The following is an 18384-nucleotide window of genomic DNA, read 5'->3' on the forward strand; positions in this document are numbered from 1 at the left end:
ACTGTTTTTAATTACAATTATAATCATGATGAAAAATATATGTGTTCAGTATCAAAATCAAAATGAGAATCGACCCGTTTCACTGTTTGCAACAGATCTTGCAATAGGAAGTAAATTGGTGAATCCTTGTATTCCACTCCCTTCAATTAATACCATTGAAAAGCATTTCACAGACTTGTTTATCCAATTATATCAGCACCTTTAAATCAATAAATGTCTTCTTCAAATTGACAGTGCAAGAGTCAAACTTTTAACATTTGTCTGCTCACAGGAAGGAACAAATGAACGATAAATCTTCCAACTAAAACACTAAACCAAGTTGCATTCCCAGCCACAGAAACTTTTTTTAAAGGTCACTTTTCTCGAGCCGTCCCTTTTGATACTTCCCGTGAGTGACATGCTTAAAACAGGTTTGACTGTACAAGATCCTTAATACTTATATCTCTATATTCAAATTTTATAAAAAGTCAAATCCCACAAATTTTCAGCAGTATCATATTTTTTTCTCCATCTTTTTTTTTCTTACATTTTTCTTAAATATACTGCCGTCCCAACAAAAGATGTGTAATATAAAGGCTAGATTCATGGGAAATTCTAAAATTTCATATTTTATCAAAATTTTTACCTTAATTGCAATGGCTGTTTAAAATATACTGAATAAATAAATTATAATTAGGGTTTAAAAGATAAAGTTGAAAGTCAATTCTTCCCATGATTCCTAAACTAAAATTCAGCATGTAGTTAAACTGCAATTAGTCATCTGCAGACTTCATTTCTGGGAACATGTATATTTAGAAAATAAAGGAAATGGATCATCGGCCCTTAAAAACATCCTTTTTTTTTAAATGTCTAATTTAACCAATCTCATTACCAGTATCTTTAAGTCAAATTTAGAGAATCTCAAACCTCTACATCACAAAACTCCCAGCAGAACTGTCTTCTCGGAGTACAACATTAGATCTTCTATCTCAAAAGTTTCATCTACGTCTGTCCCCTCCATTATAGTTCCGCTCTATACCAAAAACATCATCTACAATATAAAAATAATTCAATTATTGAAAACTTTAGATTTGTAAACTACTGATATTCTATAATTGTAATAGGTGCCATATCCAACTTAGAATATTAGCATCCGATTATAAATATCACTAGAACACACCCGCGAAATCGAGGGTATTTAGAGCTTGGTTGAAAGTATGTAAACTGTTATAGGATGAATTTTTGTAAAAGATTTTATGTCTGGCGTATTTCAGAAAAGATATCAAACTGAGTCATAGACACTTGGAGACAGGACAATTATTTTAAGTCCTCTTCCTTTTTTTCAAAGTCCGTTATTTTTTTGCTCTCTGTAGTCTCTATATATTATAGAATTATAATCATAGTATACATGCAGAATAACGCGAAAATAATTATCCTGCCCCCGAGTAATTATGAAAATTATGTTTAAAGAGGGGAGTAAGGGGAGGGGGGGGGGGGGTATCTGCACTAAAGAACGCGAAATAAAATTGCCATTTATCGATGAGCGAACAATTAAAAATTTCTTGCACGTTGATCTTTTTATCGATTTCAAGAAACACGGTGAATAACGAACCTTTTTCATGGCTGCACGTGAAATAAAAAGTGGCAAAACATGAAAATAACCCTTTACCCCCGCTTTTAAAGTTTAAAATCGGAAGTCTTGGGTATGACTTAAAAGTCAATCTGATGACGGAAACAATATACGGATGCCTTTTTCTTCGTTTTTCTCCCAAAATAACCCAAACTGAATAATCATCAGAATGGATGACAAATGCGACTATGCATGGTACCTATAGGACACAGAGGCATGATGATTAATTTATTGGGGAAGGAAGAGAAGCGACACACAAAATGAGGTCTTCTCGTTTAAAAGTATAGATATAAAGTAAACAATATGTTTAAGCCTATCCATGTTAATAATGACTACACATTTTATAAAAACTTAATTGATCAATTTAAACAGAGTTAAAAGTATGTCAAGTTTAAAATGATCTCAACACTTACAGATATTTAAACTGTGCTATGATATGAAGAGCCTTCGATATACCAAAGTCAATAAAGGAAATAACACAGGTATTTTTTTTATTTCTAAGGTACGTTATGCTGTTTTCTGCAGTTGGGCCAAGTTTTGCTAAAAAATTTGAGAAACTCATATGCAATGCTCAGAACCAAAACTCGTAAAAAGTGTTTTGAATTTGAGCTGTGATTCACTTATTGTTCTAGAATTATGTCCCTTTATAACCTGGAAAATTGCACACTAATAGTGACATCAAATGCTCTCAAAAAGTATATTTGCTTAATCATACAACACGAAATATGTGAAAGTTTTGATTGATAAATACTCTTCATTAGCCACAGACAAGAATAAGTCAGTTTTAGACAAGCGTAACAAGAATAAATATGAAAATCAGAAGAAGTGGTATATTGCCAATGAGACCATTCTCCACTAGAGACCAAAAGACGTAGAAGTTAACAATAATAGCTATTGGTCACCAAATAGCCTTCAACATTATGACAAATGTAAAACAAAAAAATTCAGATGAGAAAACTTACAGCCTGATTTATATGTACAAATTTAACAATAGATGATAAAACAAATATGATATACAGCAAAAAAAAACACCCCTATATTACAGGCTCCTGAATTGGGACAAGCACATTAAAATGTAGTGGGGTTAAACATGTTTGCTGGCATCCAATCCTCCCACTTACTTAATTGGGACAGTGGTTTAACAGCATAACATTATTATATTAAGAACAAGCTATAAGTGGTTTAACAGCATAACAAGAACAAACTATAACTAGAGGCTCTTTGTCGCTCACCTTGGGTCTATATGTATATTCAACAAAGGATACTCTCCAACATTGTAGATGAGAATAGAATTAATGACAAAAATCTTGGGTTTTTTTTTTATCTTATATTGCTGATCATTGAAGTCTGTTTAATTTCTCTCTATCTAATTTAGCTTTTGCTCCAAACAAATAAGAGGGTAAAAAATAATTTCCAAATTTAAGGGCAACAACTCCTGTAAAGATTTATAAACTACTAATTATATTAGCAAAATTTGACTTGTTAGTAGGTCTTGTCTTGCTAATCATTTTTGATTATTTAAGTTTCTATCTATCTTTTATAATTTTTATCATATAATGCAAAATGGTAAAATTCGTCATTAAAGGGCAATCACTCCAATAAGGAGTATTTTGACAACTTCCGCCATTCGTCTTAATTGTAGATCTTGTCTTGCTGATCATTTTTTGTTTATATAAGTTTCTTTTTATCTATTATAAGTTATAAGATATAAAACAAAAATGCAAAAAAAATTGTACAAATCGTCATGAAAGGGCGTTAACTCTAATCAGAAGTCAAATGACTACCCTTCTGATCATTTTTGCAGTTTAAAGTTTCTCTCTGTCTATATAGTTTTCAATATAATAGGCAAATATGAAAAAAATCAAAACAAGAGGCTCTCAAGAGCCTGAATCGCTCATCTGTAATTTTTTGCTTAAATCTTTCATCAATGATTATTTTTGCCTTTCAATATATATTAATGAATGGCTTAAAACTTCCATTGAAATGTTCTAAGTATCTGTCATATTTTCTTCAAAATCAAAGAAATACATTTTACACAGATGTTTCATTTTAGCCACAGTGGCAATGTTTCTTGATGTACAAGAAAATAAAATACAAAATTTATACTAGATACTCTGAAACTCATTCATCCCATGTTTGCTTTCAAAGGAGATTTCTTAAAGTAAGCAAACATTATCACTGAACTAGTATATATATTTGTTTAGGTGCCAGCTGAAGCACGCCTCCAGGTGCGGGAGTTTCTCGCTGCATTGAAGACCTATTGGTGGCCTTCAGCTGTTGTCTGCTCTATGGTCGGGTTGTTGTCTCTTTGACACATTCCCCATTTCCATTCTCAATTTTAAACTAAATAAATAAATTGTGAAAAATTGATTTTAAAGGGCAATTACTCCTTAAGGGGACAATTGACAATTTTGGTCATATGAACTTATTTATAGATCTTACTTTGCTGAATATTTTTGCTGTTTACAGTTTATCTTTATCATTAATAATATTCAAGAAAATAACCAAAATCTGCAAAATTTCCTTAAAATTACCAATTAAATGGCAGCAATCCAACAATGGGTTGTTAGATTCATCTGAAAATTTCAGGGCTGACAGAGCAAGGCCTAATAAACATTTTTACCTCCATCAGATTAGCTCTAAATGCTTTGGTTTTTGAGATATAAGCCAAAAATTGCATGTTACCCCTACGTTCTATTTTTAGCCATGGCGGCCATGTTTTTTTATGAAACAGAAAATAGAACACAAACTTTCTTCTAGACACCCTTAGTATCATTCAGCTTATAATAAGTTTGGTTGGAATTGGTTCAGTAGTTTCAAAGAAGAAGATTTTTTAAAGTAAGAAAACATGATAAACAAATTGTGTAAAATTGTCCTTAAAGGGCAATAACTCCTTAAGGGGTCAATTGACAATTTTGATCATAAAAAACTTATTTGTAGATCTTATCTTGCTGAACATTTTTGCTGTTCACAGGGTATCTTTATCATTAATAATATTCAAGATAATAACCAAAAACTAAAATTTCCTTAAAATTACCCATTTAGTGGCAGCAACCCAACAATGGGTTATCAGATTCAACTGAAAATTTCAGGGTTGATAGAACTTCACCTAATGAACACTTAAACCTATGTAAGATTTGATCTAAATGCTTTGGTTTTTGAGATATAAGCCAAAAGCTGCATTTTACCCCTATGTTCTATTTTTAGCCATGGCGGCCATGTTATTTGACGAAACAGTAAATAAATCACAACCTTTATTCTAGATACCTAAGCATCATTCAGCTTAATTTTGGTTGGAATTGGTTCAGTATTTTTAGAGAAGATGTTTGAAATAGTTTACACCAGAAGGACGACGACAGACGCCAAGTAATGACAAAAGCTCACCGTTCCGAGCTAAAAACTGCATAATTTCCTTAAAATTACCAATTCAGGGGCAGCAACCCAACAACAGGTTGTCGAATTTGTCTGAAAATTACAGGGCAAATAGATATTGACCTATTGAACTATTTTACCCTGTCAGATTTGCTCTTATAATACTTTGGTTCAGTGATATAAGCCAAAATCTTCATTTTACCCAGACTTTCTAGTTTTAGCATGGCGGCCATCTTGGTTGGCGGGCTGGGTCGTTGGACACATTTTTTAAACTAGATACCCCATAATGATGATTGTGGCCAAGTTTGGGTTACTTTGGCCCAGTAGTTTCAGAGGAGAAGATTTTTGTAAAATTAACGACGGACGACAGACAACCAACGCATGTTGAAAGGGCTGAACTCATCAGATGGATACAAAGCATGAAAACACTAAAGACACAAACTACAGATCTGAGATTTATCCTCATTACTGAAAGCTAGTTCATAGCCAATAACTTAATTAATAAACTGCATGTTGACACAGATATGTCACCCTTTTTGTAATTTTGATAGTTAAATGCAAATGTTAAAATTAAAATGGTTACCGTTAAAAGGCTTGTATAGTCTGCGGTTTTATTCTCCAAAATTGAACCTGCCGGACAGGGGTGCGGACTATAGAGTACAATAAGCAAGAAATAAAAAAAAATTGATTTCGCGAGGTGGCTTATGTTCCGCCATGTTTGTTTTTGATATTGTAGAGGGCACTCTTATCATTTTTAAAACTTATAATTTTACCTTATCTAAATTTAATAAGTTATTTTTATTCAATATCAAATTAATACTGATAAATTTAAAAATTAAATGCTTCATTACGAATTTCTCGTTTCTAAATTTCACTGCATTGCTTAATATAAACTGGAATCTGCTTGAATGAAAGGGAACGAAAAGAGTAAAAAAAGTCAACCGTAAACCAGCTTACAATGTGTAAACTACAAAACGTAATTGGTTATTATAACCCGTTTACTTATAATAAATCTTCAGAAAATAATTCTTAAAAATTCATTTTTGCAAATAAACAATTTTTTTCTTGATGTATGTTAATGATGATATATACAAACTCTGACTATGAAAATTATAATTTTGGGCCAATAATCAAAAAAGTTATCCATTAGGTCTCTATGTTACTTCTATTTTTGTCTATATAAAATACTTGATGGAGTAAGTATGAATAGTGTAACAGCCTTTCATGACATGTATAATGTCCTTTGATATTTAAATGAGTTAAGTCACATGGTACAATGAAACAGGTTTAAAGCACGTCTTATGTTTTTGTTTTGAATGGAAAGCTGTTACACTATTCATACTTACATTGTACTCCATTAAGTATTTTATATAAAGAAAATAGGAGTAACAAAGAGATTTTTTTGATTATTGGCCTAAAATTATGATATTCATAAGTCAGAGTTCGTATATATCATACATTAACATACATCAAGACAAAATTGTTTATTTGCAAAAATGAATTTTTAAGAATTATTTTCTGAAGATTTATACCCAGCAAACACACAACATTTTAAAAACATTTTTTAAATGTCATATGGACTTCTCTCACAAAATATTTCAATAAGATATCATTTAAACATAAAAAAAATGTTTATTTTATTGTTTTTGAAATGTTTTATTTCTAACATTTAAGTAAAATGTTTTTACAACATTAACAAAATATTAATTGCTAATATCTTTTATTCATGAGCTCAAACATTGTTCTAAAATATCCTGTAGATATTTTATAATATAAAAAATAATATTTTCTTCAATTGGTATTTTATATTTTAACAACATTTAAAGTAAATATTTTCCAAACATCCAAAAAACATTCTGCAAAAAAATGTTTTACAGAAAATATAGTTTTGCTATTTGCATAAAATGTTTTAAAACGTAAAATTAAAATGTTTTACATAAAACATCTGAAAAATATCAGCTAAATGTTTTCTATAAAATATTCTGACCTACACATTATTTAATAGTCTTACTGATATTTTATTCAACATTTTATGGATATAAAAATAACATTTTATTTAAACTTTATTCAAAACACCACAAACAACATTTTGTGGAATTAGCTCGTTTTTAGGATAAGATATTTTACTACATTTCATCAATATCATGACAAGCAAGATACTATGGTTGAAATCCTTACTGAATTGATATCTTGAAGATCCTTGAAGTCAGATTTTATTCCTTCTTATATTAAAATTCAAAAGAGTCAACATTAAATTAAGCAATAATGTATTAATAAACAATCACCTTTCTTTAATGTTTATTCATTTCGTTCGTGTATATTTTAGAAATTAAGAAATGAAAACTGTAACTGTACTAAGTTCAATTTTCGTATCGTTTATATGTCTTACGGAAAACGGACCTTTTCCGGAATCGACTTTTGTTTTATCACCGGAAATGATTTTGAAATTTGAATTTCGAAAAGGAAGACAGGATATCAACAAAGAGAGCCAAGAAAATTGTTTGTTACGCGATATATACTCACTTGGTAAGAATGATTAATCTGTTAAGATGAAACTTGTGCATTCATTGTGTGTGTTCAATCATAATCGGAACCAAATTACATCTGTTTCTGGAGCAGTGGAGGTGCGGATCAAGGTTTTGAAAAAAGGGGGCCCCTGCCCAAGGCAAGCAAACGTTTGGAGTGATACTTGTAAATAGTCTATACATTTATCTTATAAGTAGTACCATAAGGGGGTCGGGGCCCCTAATTCCGCCACTGTTCAAGCATCTACGTACACCAATTATGAATTTGTTCATTGATATAAAAAAATTATAAGGATATGTGGCTTGTGTGTTTGATTGCCAATACACCTTATTGCTATTTGTCCGCCATGACTGGCCATGGACATCACAAAAGTTCCCGTAAAATGTTGACGTCATATTAGAAAATATTTGACACCACAATTGAAAGTAATACACCTTATCGCTATTTGTCCGCCATTACTGGACATCACACAACTGTCACAAGTTCCCTTAAAATTTTGACGTCATCATAAAAAATATCTGATGCCACAATGGAAAAGTGATTGTTGTTTGACGTCAAAAGTTCAAGGAGGATAGATTCTCGGGTCAAGCGGGAATAGTGATAAGGTGTATTATTGTATGACGTATGCTGACGTAAAAAGTTCAAGCGGGACAGATTTCCAAATACTGAAATAGCGACAAGGTGCATGAGACAGCTATTCACCAGAATTTAAATGACTTGGATAAAAGAAATTATAGGTCACTGTACGGCTTTCAAAACTGAGAAAACCAATGCCATATAGTCCACTTTGAAGCCTTGACAAACAAATGTTGAATTTTTCTCAACACAATTGAAACAAAACAACTAACTGCCTACATTAAATACACATTATGAAAAAGAAATTTGACAGACTTAAACCAACAACATCTATTGCAATAAGCATGACTCAATACCTTGTTTCCGAGGCACACAAACAAGTTACAATAACACTAATATAAGCACCATTTGAATATGGAGATTTTTTTTTCTAGTAAAATCAGTGTATGTATGTATTTGCAAAACAGTAAATTAAATTTCCCTTAACAGCTTAATGAACATTACAAAGACTATGTAAGACTTCAGTACAAGCAAGATAATATAAACTGTTGCTTAAAATTATATTTATTGCTTCATACACACAATGTACATACAATGTATCTTTTAATTTTTAACAGGAGCTAAAAGAAAAGCCACAAAGGACAAGTTCAATATGCAGGTTTACAATTTGGAAGTGGCGCAGGTTCTTTGGAATGTCTACAACCATTCGGGAGAATTTTTTTTTGAAGTAAGATTTTCATACAGAATTACTGTTATTCCATATTTAATTCAAATATTTAGCATAAACAATGCATTACGTTCAAGATTAAGGGCATACAATACAGAAAAGATATCTGGATATTTGAATAAATTATTTTTTTTGTGACAAATTTTTTTTTTATTTAAATCAATCTTTTAGTCCAACAGTGTGCTTTCATAAACAACATATTTGCTTTCCTTTGAAGTATTTCAAATGCATATAAACAACTCATTTAATGACATCTGTGTGTTTCTCGGAAGTTATATTATTATCATCATTGCGAAAACAATGCGTAACACTTCGATAAATTATGATGTGCCTATAGTATACTTCTAGGACTGTATCATATGCCCTTAGATACAAATGACAAGTTATAAACTATGTCACTCTACAGAGTTTAACACTTAAAAAGGACAATAAGATGTTTAATGACATTATGTAGCAGGGCTTTTAAAGGCCCCTACATGATACAATGCATTTAATGAAAACTAAAAAAAAAACAAGAAAAACAACAGCCTGATTTATACAAAACAATAAAAGAAAAAAAAATATGATAGACAACAATCAATGAGTATAATGAAATAAGACTCTTGACTGGACACATATCTAGTCTAAAGTTTTTTATGTGTTTTTTTTTTAATAACTAAATGAAGTTCAGCGTGGCATATTGCTCTCTCTTAACACGGTCAGCCATTTATCGTCCCCTTCCCACAGACTATCATCGTTATTTGTTTCAAAACTTTAAAGGGGAGGGGATGTATATCCTTCAGGCAACGTGAATCGTTCTATAATAAAGGAATGTGCAAGAAGTTTATATATGAATGTAAGATTAATTTTTTTTCAGCGGCATGGCACAGCAAGAAAAAGATATAAGACACTACAAGACATTCCAAGTGATTTTGAATAAGACAATTGATTGACTTTTTCAATGTTTTCTTAAATAAATCAAATAGTTGATGTAAAATGGTGTTTTGTTCTCATCTCTTCAGCCAATTATCAATGATTATTGACTTAAGATGTAACCCTATTAAAAGTGTAGCGTTTTAGTTTAGAAAGAGAAGTTGTATTGAAAATTCTGAATTTGGGACACAAGTTTTAGTCAATGTAACTTGAACTTAAAAATGTGTATAATGTTTGTATAATGCCCAATGGCATATATGTCATGCATGTTCATGTTGACATATGCCTGATGTGTGTAAGATAGGTAATAAAAGTTGAGAGTGAAAAACTAAACATTATAACATTGTGGTTGGAATGTGGGCTTTCTTGCACTGTCTGCATGTCGTCTGTCCACCTATATTTGTTGGATTTTTTCCAACAAATATTTTCATCACTGTTTTTCCCAAAACTGCTGATAAAGATGAGTTCATATTTAATGAGCTGCTTGATAGTGATGAACTGTGATGTGTGAACATTTTTGTATCTGGCACCTGTTTCCTGTTTGCTTATACATTGTTTTTCAAAATGTTGAATGTTCTCAAATTTTTCATTACTTTAATTAGTAATGCTGATGAACAGAATGACTTCATATTTGGTAAGTGGCTTGACCATGATGAGTTGTGTCTGCCATTTTGGATGTGTCAAAATTTGTAGATACTTCTTGTTTTTAGAGACTTTGAATTGTGAATTTCATATGCTTAGCAAAACAACTGATTTATTCTTGTTTGTATATAGAATTAATCACTGTGTATAAATTAATTTAACTAATGATTTGTTATTTAAAAAAGCAGGAAACTCAATGAAAAGTACAGAAATTTTTATATTGATATGATCTAGATATCAACCAAAAACATCTTCTTAAAACATTTTGAAAACATTTTTTAGGCACAGTCTCACTTGCAAGAAAACATCCAAAAAACATTTTTATAACATTATTTGATGTTCATGATGTTTTTCAAACGTTCAGAAAATATTTCTAGAAAATATTTTTTAAAAGATTATCAAAATGTTTTATACGCCATTGTTTTTCACATTATCATGATATTTCTTTACAACATTTTAATTATATTATGCAAATATTTTAGAAAATATATTAGAAAAAGTTTTAGCGATATATATTCTACCATACATTTAATGTTTTTCTCACGTTTTTTGTGATATTTTCATGACATTAGACACAACATTTTAAAAACATTTTAAAGATGTTTTTGTGTTTGCTGGGTCAAACGGACTATATTCGTTCCATTTTGGTGTTTCATACAGACGAATATGTTTTGTATTAGCTTAAGACCCTTCAAACATTAATGTGATAGATATATTAAACATTGTTTTACACATTTAGGATATGCATGCATGGAACTGTTTTACTTTCAAAGTTGTATTATAGTGATATCTGTTAAGTACGGATTTCGACTCTCACCGTTTTTATTTTCTTTTACATGTGCTATTCAAACTTCTGGTTTAAACATACACAGGTTTCTAGGGAAAACGGTACTATTTATTCTGCCAAAGGCGACAATACTAACATTTTCTAAATTTACCACTTTTTATAATAAAAACCCGGATAAAACAGTTATGTGTGGTGTTAGTACTTTATTATTCTGTTTTAAAAATTGAAGCCAAATAGTATCACGACCAACTTCCAACGGAGCTTGTTAATGTTATCCATGCCCACCGTCATTTTACACCAAATTTATGAAATTTTTTAAGTCTTTTCGAATAATTTTCTAGAAAATATTTCAATAGGTTTCAAAATTTATATTGTAAATATACACTCTGCAGTTATTCATAGATAAATAAAAAAATATATTGTACCCTAACATCCAATCACAGCGCTCCTAAGTTGACTTCCTTCACCTGCCTTGGGTACACAAAAGGCCAACCTAATGCTGGGAAAATGTAATAGTACCGTTTTCCCTATACTGTGACATAAAGATATAAAGAATTCTTATGACACCATTAATGCAATACTGGGTTATTGTGAAAACCTTGGCTGTAATAAATACTTGTATGTTCCCATTACTTAAAGAAACATGGATCATTTAATGTCCCCACCCCTACATGCTGGTTTACCTCTTTCTCTGCTTCTTTCAGATAAGGCTTAATAAACAACCTGTATCCAATCATATCTTATCTTATTTAAAAAGAATAATAAACAGTTCCATTTAAACAGATAAAAATGACGGTTCCATTTAATTTGTATTCATTTTATCCAAAATTTACAACATAAGCACAAATTCAAGATTGTTCATACTAATCGCCATTCCATGCTTTAGTATATGCCATATTGTGGTTCCAAATTTCAGTGCTTGTTATAAAATCCATTATTCTGTCTTGAGATGATGAAAACAAAGATATTAGACACTTTAAACATTAGATATGCAAAATACTCAGCTGTAAAGTTGCCTTTGTTGCCTGTATTAATCTATGAAAAAGCTGAATTATGTCCCTTGGGAGTATTAATTTCCAACAAAAGTCCTTTCAAACAGTAGAAAATGAAAAATTATACATGCCTGATATAATTAAAGATAGAAACTACAAAATGAAGCACTATAGAAATATTTGTTGCATGAATTGCCAAGAATATGACCAATTCTTTACACAGGAGAGTATAAATTCTATCTAAATTTAGCCTCAAGTGGGCCTCTTTTTTTCTTAGATGGACAATTTTAACACTGAAAATGCTTCTAGTATGACCAAATATTGCCTTACTCCATAAACAGTACAAACTTAACCTGACAATTTCCCATTTTAATAGATTATGTATACAGAAATACACAAGTGATACATTTAGGGAATTACACAGCAAAAAAGGCAAATGTTTCAGTTAAAAATATTTGTCGCGACTTGAATTCTGGTGTTTCCAATTGAATTAATCATTGCGAAAGGTGAAAACAAATACAAAAGAACTATAGTTTGGTGCATTTTATACAATATAGTTAATATTGAAATCCTAGAATAAAGTTTTATATCAGTACCCATCGATTTGACTTATTATGATGACTCAGCACGTTTCTCAACACAGTATTGTTCTCAGTGAAAAAATTCTATTCTTTGTGATAAAAATCAAATGTACTTATCAAAAGCTTCAAAATAGTATACTTTAACTGAAGTCTGATTGATTTTGATTTCCCTTGCTATCTTCAGTCTAAATTGTTTTTTGTGTGATTTTGACTTACTTTAACAATCGTGAAGTGTACTAGAATGAATCATTTACAAGCAGTTTCAACTTCTGTTTGATGATGGAAAATGGGTTTACCATGAAAATACCGCAAACAACCACACACAATTTGTGAAACTATCGCAGTTTCATTAGACATTTTCCAACAGTTACAAATAGTTTTTTTTACCTGAAATTTATTGGGGAGATTAGGGGGTGCCGACAATGTACTAGTGCAAACATGACTGAAGGTGCAGGGCCAAATATAAACCTCCATGGAAAAGAGAAATGCTAATGCTTATATTAACTGCAGGCGTAACAGTTGACACGGGAGACATGTCTTGCCTTTTAGCATAAAATTCAGAAAAAGACAATTTGATGGACAGCAAGATTGCTTATTAAATCAGTCACTAGACCAAGATCAAGTGGGCAGGGCCTGGAAATCATGGTCGACAAACACAGAGATGGACAGACCGTTATGTAACTTTATAGAAAATATCGTTGTTTATTGTACCTTTGAATTATTTAGCAATTTTCAGTGTTACGACTTTCTGCTTAAGTTATATATATATATATATATTGATAGGAACTGATAGAAATGCGACTTCATACAAAATATCATTGATCTACTCACAAATAGATTCTATCGTTTAACTGACTTAAGCAGAACAACTTAATTAACATAGAAAATTGCTAATTAATTCAAAGCCCCTAGGATCTAGGGGCAGGGCCACAAAATAGTCGTCAAACTGATATATGTCCTGATAGTAAAGCGACTTCATACAAAATATCATGAATCTAGCACAGTTAGTTCCTTTCAAATTAACTTGAGCAGAAAACTTGACAATTGTTGACGCCAGAGCCGAAACTGTCATTGTCGCCAGAAAAACAATCCCTATGTTTTACTTTCCATGACTTTCGTCACAAGAGAGGCTTTAATGCACATTTACAGATAAGACAAATTAACTGTGCAAAATTTTGTTTGGTTTGTGCGTTCACAGAAAATTGTGGACAAAAAACACAGATGGACAAATTGAAAAATAAAGGGATCCCTCGTCCTATTAGAAGGCCCTAATAATAGTTTACACATCTCTGTATTGCATGCTCAATTGAAGCTTGATACTGTCTAAATTTCAGAATTAAATTTGGTATTCCAAAGACTGATAAAAATGAGGACAGATGAACTGACATATTTAACCAACAAACCCTCCTTCCTTCCATTGGACGTGGAAATAAATTCATATTTAATACTTTGATAATATACGTTATTGAGTAAATAGAGAGATTGTTACTCATTTAAAGTATTATATACCCTATTTGGCAGGTTGTCCCTATTACTGACCAACCTGGAAGACTTTGATTAAAGTTAGGAGATAATGAGTGAATTAATCACAAAAGATGCTTACCATGAAACAACCTGCCATTTCCATCATCTTAAATTGTCTAGTGTTGCCTGCCACAGTGTTTTGTCTAGTGTGGCTCATTACAAACACTGAACTGGAAGCCTGAAAACAACGATTCAAACAGTCAGTAAATATTGACACAAATAATGAAATTATTCTATTATTATACAATTGGAGACAATTCTTTAATTTCCAACACTCTGTAAAAGGTTGGGACCAAACCCCATATATGGTGACAATATTTGTATAATGATTTCCTTAACCTCCTACAGCTGATTAAAATTATCCCTCTGTAATGAGATATATTATTTGTTGAGCCTGTATTTAAGCAGAAAATGGCAAAAGAGCATTTTCTACTTATTATGGCAATAACCTGCAACATTCGATGCACCAATTGATTAAGAAATGATAACAAGAGAACCAAAAGAACAGTCGTGCAGGGCTGCTGTCAGAACAGTACACTTTCAAGTCTTAACAGTTTTTTTAAATATAATTATTGTGATAATTTCACATTAAATAATTATAGAATAACTAATCGAAGAATTCAAATAGAGAAAAATATTCAACGAGTGACCGAACAACACATTAATTCACGAATGCGCGAAGCGCATGAGTTAATTATCAGTGTTGTTCGGTCACGAGTTGAATATTTTTCGATATTTGAATTCTTTGATTAGTTATTCTTTTTATTACATTGGCAAATGGCTTTTTTATGAAATTAAAGTAGAAAACGTAAGGAACTATATCTTTTTCTACGCATTCACAATTTGTTTTGATCCGACGTTTTCGACGTCTTGACAACGCCTATTGTTGTATGACGTCAGAGGATTGAAATAACCACGTTTATTTCACATGTGAAATTATCGGTTTTTATTTCACTGGGAAATCAATGTAATTCATTGCAACCAATGTAATAAAATGTTTTAACTTATTTGAACAATTTATTTCTAATTATTGAAAATTAAAGACCATAAGATAATATACAAGGAAATACAGACAATGTAAATCCGGAAAAAAATATTGCTGGATCCAGAAGCGTTTTTTTTTTTGTTTATTTTATTTTAATTCTCAACTTAAAACATTAATTATCACTAATGCACATAAAAATGTGAAAAACATGACCATAGGATTAAATTTTACGCAATTTAATTGATTTTATTGTGTAACATTACTATTTTTCTTAAGGGTAAGTGGTCTTTTTGGGTGTTCGGTGGTGAAAAGACCGACCCCATGTGTTATTATAAGTATTCTCAGATGTAGTTTGTTTGCATGGTACAACATGTAACTCGTTAAATGTTGAATTTGTTAATATTATTTTCACTTTTAAATTTGGACACCTTAACAAATGATTTAAGTTTCCTGCATTTTGAGTTGCAGAATAGCTGAAATTTTTATCTCGTCTTGTGCAAGATTATTTACTTTCAGCTTTAACCAGGCCAGGATTTTCATTTTCAAAATCCTTCTGCCCCTGCTGCACCCCCCTTTCCCACCCCAATTTATCTGGGCCATGCAATCAAATTTTCCAGATGCAAATGTTTGTCTGTAATCAAAGAATAAAACTCAGCCATTTCAGCCTTTAGGGAGCTACCATTTGATTGTTATGGGGGGGCTAGGATGAAATTTGAAAAAAATAGGCAGAACAAGAGTTTTGAGTAAAAAAAAAGTCTGGATGAGACACTTTGCAAAAAAAAAGGCAGGATGACAATTTATAAAAAAAAAAAGCCAGGATAAACTAAAAAAAAAAAAAAAGGCAGGACCAAATAAAGAAAAGTAAAAAGGCAGGACAGAGATTACAACTAAAAAAAATGCAGGACAAAATAAAATAAATTTTTCATCCTACACCCCCCCCCCCCCCCCCCCCCCCACCCATAAAAATCAAATGGCAGCTCCCTTAGAACTTTTAGCTGATCTATAAACTTTTAAGATGAACATTAAAAATAAACAAAGTTGTCAAAACATTGGATGTTGCAATGGTAAAATGTTCCGTTTCATTTAATAAACTCACTGTAACTATGTATTTGTCACTGAATCTTCGTCATAAGCCTTTTTATCTAGGAGCAAAAGGTATAACATCTTTCTCGTATGTCATGAAATACAATATGGACGACGTTTGAAGCGCGCGAAACAGGACAGCCCGGGGCTAGATTTGACCAAAATTTTTATTAATTATCATTCATTGATTTTAACCAATAATAAAAAATACAAAATCAATCATTTTTGCTTACACAAATTTTTTTATATTTTTTAAATCGTTTCTTTCTTCTTTTCAGTTTTTCATCGTAAAAAAATATAATTTAGATTTGACCTTGAACTGTGCACGCAGCTCACCTGTCCTATGTTGTCGTTGTTAAGAAATCGCAATTTATCCAGGGACAACCTTCTTTGATCTATGGACATTGGTTAATTGTTCCTTCAGCCACGAGGGACAAGCTAGGCAAGCGTAAAATGGGGGTAACCGACCATTTATCTTTTTTTAGGGCATGGGTTTGTTTTGAATAATTATTTCTTGACGGAGAGAAAAAAAAATGCAGAAGGGATGCATTTCCATCGAAAATTAGTTTACGGAAATAATGAATTCAACATCGAGCTTAAATAAATTTGTTCCTGTGTTATTGAAAAAATATCGAAAGAAATGTGTGTCCCAAGATACAAAACCATGCACCCCATATATAAAAGATAACTTGAATGGTCGTTGCCTAAAGAAGATGCTTCACGGTTTTCTGTGAAACTAGTTTTATTTTAGAGAAATGATAAATGTTATATAATTATCTAGACAGACTGTACAAAGTATATGATCGTATATATGTGCATGAACAGAGATGGAAGTTTTTAATGAATCACAAAAACGTCATCAACATCAGAAATATTTGTCGTTGGGTGGACTTGCAGAGATAGCTAGAATGGGAGTGGTATTAAAACATGGTTAGGGAGCTACCATTTGATTTTTAGGGGGGGGGGGGGGCTAGGATGAAATTTTAAAAAAAAGCAGGACAGGAGTTTTGAGTAAAAAAAAAGGCAGGATGAGCAACTTTGCAAAAAAAAAAAAGGCAGGATGGCAAATTATGTAAAAAAAGTCAGGATAAATTAATAGAAAAAAAAGGCAGGACCGTATAGAGTGAAAAATAAAAAGGCAGGACCGAGATTACAACTAAAAAAAATGCAGGACAACATTTTTCATCCTAGCCCCCCCCCCCCCCCCTAAAAAAATCAAATGGTAGCTCCCTTACCGGCAAAATAACACAGCTTTTCGTGGTTATAAAAAAATTAAGCATGCAGTCATCTTGCGCATGTATACGGTATATTATCCATGTAGTATTAAGTTCAGTCAGGTCAAGACGCATAATACGTTTTCAAGAAAGTCTTACTTTAACCTAAGAAAAAATACCTTTAAAATATGTATGGCAGACTATTAAAAACATTACAGCTTTTCGCGGTTATAAAAAAAGAGTGCAGTCCACTGGCACATTTATACGGTATCTTATACATGTAATATAAAGGTCAAGCAGGTCATGTCAGATCTAGGCATAATTACGTTAAATAATTTAGAATGTATTATGACCGTTATTTTATTGAAATGTTGAATTGTGTGACATCAGTGGTGTAGCTTCTATTAGGACATTGAGCCGACAACCTCGAGGAGACAACTGCCTCACTTTAGTATCACAGGCGCTCGTCACTGAAAAAATCATGACCTATATACTGTTATATCAAAATAATATAATATGCAACACATTTTTCAGAGACAAGTGCCTGTGTATTAATAGTATGTATCACGAAATAAAGGAGAAGGATACAATGTATTCAACAATATTTCATAAATATGACCGAAGTTAATACAAATTAATGTCTTGATTTAGGATCGGGCATATTGTACTTTGTATAAAAACAACGTATCAAACAAGAGATTAGAACTATTAAACTACGTTATGCTTTAATTATAAAACATTTGTAACGTTTTAAAGCAAAAGTTTCTAACAGAAAAAAATCTGAATTGCAATGTGATTCAACGTTGCTCTCCTGTTCACCAACATGTTCACTTTTATTCATATAGTTCGTCCAA

General features: G+C 31.5%; 1 long non-coding RNA gene across 1 annotated transcript; it reads right to left on the minus strand.

Annotated features, from left to right (window-relative positions):
* Positions 1 to 641: 641 nt before the first annotated feature.
* Positions 642 to 16471, minus strand: LOC127705915 (uncharacterized). Its single transcript, XR_007984110.1, has 3 exons — positions 16330 to 16471; positions 14328 to 14426; positions 642 to 1030 (listed from the first exon to the last, which is right to left on the minus strand). It is a non-coding gene; the product is annotated as an uncharacterized LOC127705915 (long non-coding RNA).
* Between the last annotated feature and the right edge of the window lie 1913 nt (positions 16472 to 18384).

Source organism: Mytilus californianus, unplaced genomic scaffold (assembly GCF_021869535.1).
Source record: "Mytilus californianus isolate M0D057914Y unplaced genomic scaffold, xbMytCali1.0.p SCAF_6, whole genome shotgun sequence".
Lineage (NCBI taxonomy): Eukaryota > Metazoa > Mollusca > Bivalvia > Mytilida > Mytilidae > Mytilus > Mytilus californianus.